The sequence below is a fragment of the Microcebus murinus genome, unplaced genomic scaffold, assembly GCF_040939455.1.
Source record: "Microcebus murinus isolate Inina unplaced genomic scaffold, M.murinus_Inina_mat1.0 scaf003_hap2_Mmur4.0, whole genome shotgun sequence".
In the NCBI taxonomy this organism is placed as follows: domain Eukaryota; kingdom Metazoa; phylum Chordata; class Mammalia; order Primates; family Cheirogaleidae; genus Microcebus; species Microcebus murinus.
Genome location: NW_027438949.1, coordinates 1371323 through 1376151, shown reverse-complemented (window position 1 = coordinate 1376151; position 4829 = coordinate 1371323).

Sequence of the window (4829 nt, the reverse complement as noted above, 5' to 3'; positions counted from 1 at the left end):
CTGTCACAGGGATTAAACCCTCCAGGCGGGCTTCCCACTTATTACATTCCATTCGGATAGTGCTATAAATCTCTTCAAGGAGCAGAATTTTCCAGAGGGGTAGGCTCAGCCCTGACTCTGCTCCCAGGCTGCTGTCCCTCCTGTACTGCTCAGGGTCCATGGGGCCAAGTCCACTGGACATATGATGGGTCCCCAAAGATGTCCATGTCCTAATCCTTGAAACCTGTGAATGTGACCTTATATGGCAAAAAAAAAAAAAAAAGACTTTGCAAGCAGGGTTTCATTAAAGACCTTGAGAGATGGGGAGATTATCCTGCACCATCTATATGGATCCTAAATGTAGTTATACCCTTATAAGTTATAGTGAGAGAGAAGCCCAAGTGAAGAGGCAGAGGGTGGAAGATGGGGAAGCAGTGGGGACCGGATGCATTCCTGTGGCCCTGGAGGCACTGGAAGGGATTTGCTGGGAGCCTCCCGAGGGTGCAGCCCCACCCACACCTCAAAACTGATTTTCTACTCCCAAGCTCCCCCAGTTGTATAACTTCAGGACCCCTCACTCACAGAGGCTCTTTTTCTTAAAGCAGGCCCTCCAAATTCCTAAACTTCAGGCTCCACAAACCATGGATCTACCTCTACCCTGCGTAAACCACCCACTGGCAAATGGAATAAGACCCCCATGAGAGGCTGAGGTGGTCAGCAGGATTCTGAGATGGGCCCAAATTCCTTGCCCCCTGGGGTTCCTGCCTGTGTGATACCCCAGCCTGTGAATGTGATTGGCCATCACTCCATAATTGGGTCATGTTATAAGGCACAGGTGACTTTAAGAAAGGGAAGAGGTGAGGCTGTGAAGTACCTATTCTGGTGACGGGAGCCCCAAGGAGAGGCAGACTGTCATCAAGTCCCACATGGCAGAGCCACTCATTGGTGCTGTCTCAGGTGCACCATTCACCACCGTGAGCCTCGGTTTCCTGACATGTCTAGCAGTTTCAAACCTGCACACTGCACAGGCCTTAGCACCTGTCCCACTTCCCAGGAATACTCTCCTGCCCTCTTTGGGCTTCACATTCAAGGTCACCTGCTCAGAGTGCCTGCCTCGGGCCTGATCCCCATTCATTTTTATCCTGTTTGTTCACTTCACAGCACTCCTTTCTAATGGCCACCTTCCCGTGTCCCCTGTGCTCTCCAGAGCCACATGTGTCCAGCTTACCAGCCCGAGGAGCCAGGTCTTGCGGAAGCGGTGAAGGGAGTGGCTTGTGACGAGGCAACAAGCTGCAGGGAGGGAAATGCCTGGCACTGTGGCTACTACAAAGTGCTCCTGCCATTTTCTCGAGCCACTAAAGTGCAAACAGAATGTGAGTTCAGGAGGGGCTGTCCCGGCAGGCCATATAGATTGCTTCCAGACCTTCCTGAGCAGCTGTGACAGCACAGGTTTCTGTCAGTGGAGCTGCCCACCAAGGATGGCTGTGCGCACCAGCCACCCTCCTGGTTCTCAACCTTGAGGGCTGGGGCTCTGCGCTAGAAATAGCTCCCTCAGCTGGAAGAGAGGTCAGCTGGGCTCCAAGGGGTCTCAAGGGAGGCCCTCAGGACAGTGGGTGAGACAGAGGTGGCCTGAGACGTCACTGGCAGACCCTTTGGAGGGCATACCAGAGGGTAGGGGGTCCTGTGGCAGGAAGGAGCTCTGGGTCTGAAAGTCTCAAAGGCCTGAGGAGACAAGGGCGCCAGGCAGCCAGTGGGCCTGTGCACTGGGCGGTTTGATTCTTTTGACAAAATATGTCAGCTGGCTCCTCTAGGCCTGAGCAGAAGGTGAGGTGCTGTGGGGGTTGATCTCTGCCTCCTTTCTGTTTGGATAATGGGGACATGAATACAATGGAGTCACCCAGAGACCCCGTCACCCCTTCTGGGAGGGGGACTTAAAACTGACCTTCAAGGCCTCGGGCAGGCACCAGGGCCTCCCCACTTGGGTGGTGGGGTTGGGGGATACCCAAAGGAGACAGTTCTAGGTGACATTCACCTTCATGAAGAACTCAGCCCACAGGTGTTTAGGACTCCCAGCTGACTCATCCCAAGTAGGCGCCCTTGTGGATGGGTGGGTGGGTGCTGTGCTCAGACCCTCAGACCTCATAAGGGTGCCAGGCCCACACTTACAGAAATAGGGAAGGCACTGCCACCTCTCTGATTTCAATGGGGTCAAGAACAGAGGCATGGTTCGGGGGTGACTGACAGTTGGCCTTGGGCCAAGAAATTAGGAACAGCATCAAATCCTAAACTACAATGGTTTGTTCATTCATCTGAGACCCACAGTGAGGCAGTGGCAGAGTTCATCAAATGCTTCCATTGGTTTGGAGCAATACAGAGCTCATTTAAAAAGGGAATGCTCCTTGCATGGGGGTCAGGTAGAACGGCTCCTGTTATGACACATTTGTTTACCACTGGCACATCTCCCTGGCTGGCTCTGTCTCGAAAACTACGTATGTTGAACTACAAGGGACTCTGTGCCTCTTAAGGACATGGATTCCAGACTCCACTGGAGTCAAACCTATTTCATGGCGGAGAATCGCTGGGCAACCAGCAATCTGCATGTGGTTTCCATTGCAAATCCCATCTCCTGTGTCAGATGAGTAGTCTGCTGTTGCCATGGTGAATCGGTATTATCCTGTGACCTTGATTCCTAGCAGAAATGTACGTTGCCTAGACCGTGATTACACAAAATGCATTGTCTAGGAAACAGCACAGTTCCAAGAACAGGAAGGGCTAGCTAGATAATTCTTGGCTTTACTGGAAGCCACACAGTGTTACCTTGTACCCAGCGGGGTCTCAGCTTTGGGGAGGAGGGGAGAGCTCCCCTGGCTTGGTGTTTGTGTGTGTAACACAGACTGAGAGAGCACAAATGGGGACAGATGGTAAGGGGCAGAGGGCTCCATATCCCCCTCCCCACATGGGAAAGTCACTGAGCCCCAGCCAGAGCACAGAGGAGCCTCTGCAGCTGCTATCTGGAAGTGTCCCCACCCCTCCCATCTCTCCATCACTGGGAGCTGCTGGGGAGGGGGCCCTACTTCCCCCAGCACTCCCACTCTCCAGCTTCAGGTGGCACAGGGAAAGGGCAGCCTCTGCCTCTGCCAAATGATGGCGGCACCAAGAGCATGGCCTGGCTGCTCTATGGGACACTCCTCAAACACACACAGGCACCACACACACAACACACACTCCACATTCCACAAAAACCATACACACCCCACAACCCACACTCCACACCCCACACTCCACAATCCACACTCCACACTCCACCCACCAAACACGATCCACAATCACCATACACACCACACGCACCACACACTTCACACACCACACACTCCAAGAACTCCACACGCTCCACACACTCCACACTCCAGACACTCGACACACTCCTCACACTCCTCACATTCCACACTCCACACACTCCACACTCCACACACTCCACACTCCACACACTTCAAACACTCCAAACACTCCTCACACTCCACACTCGACACACTCCTCACACTCCACACTCCACACACTCCACACACACCTCATACTCCACACTCCAAACACTCCACACATTCCACACGCTCCACATACTCCAAACTCCAGACACTCCACACTCCACACACTCCTCACACTCCCCATTCGACACACTCCACACACTCCTCACACTCCACACGCTCCTAACACTCCACACATTCCACACACTGCACACTCCACACACTCCACACACTCCTCACACTCCACACTCCACAATCCACACACTCCTCACACTCCACACACTCCACACACACCTCATACTCCACACTCCAAACACTCCACACATTCCACACACTCCACATACTCCAAACTCCAGACACTCCACACTCCAGGCACTCCACACACTCCACACTCCACAATCCACACACTCCTCACACTCCACACTCCACACATCGACACTCCACACACTCCACACACTCCTGACACTCCACACTCCACACTCTACACACTCCACACATTCCACACGCTCCACACACTCCAGACAATCCACACTCCACACACTTCTAACACTCAACACTCCACACACTCCACACACTCCACACACTCCACACACTCCACACGCTCCTCACACTCCAGACAATCCACACTCCACACACTTCTAACACTCAACACTCCACACACTCCACACACTCCACATGCTCCTCACACTCCACACACTCCACACGCTCCTCACACTCCACACACTCCACACACTCCACATGCTCCTCACACTCCACACACTCCACAGGCTCCTCACACTCCACACACACCACAGGCTCCTCACACTCCACACACTCCACAGGCTCCTCACACTCCACACACTCCACAGGCTCCTCACACTCCACACACACCACATTCCAGACACTCCACACTCCACACACTCCACAAACTGCACACATTCCTCACTCTCCACACTACACACACTTCACACTCCACACACTCAACACACTCCACACTCCATACTCCACACCCTCCACACACTCCACACACTACACACACTCCACACACTACACACATTCCACACAATCCACACACTCCACATTCCTGACACTCCACACTCCACACACTCCTCACACTACACACACTACACACACTCCACACACTCCATACTTCAGAAATTCCACACACTCCTGATACTCCACACTCCACATATCCACACTCCACACACTCCACACACTGAACACACTCCTCACACTCCACACTCCACACACTCCACACACTCCACATGCTCCAAACACTCCACAGTCCAGACACTCCACACACTCCACACTCTACACACTCTACATCCACACACTCCACACATTCCACAC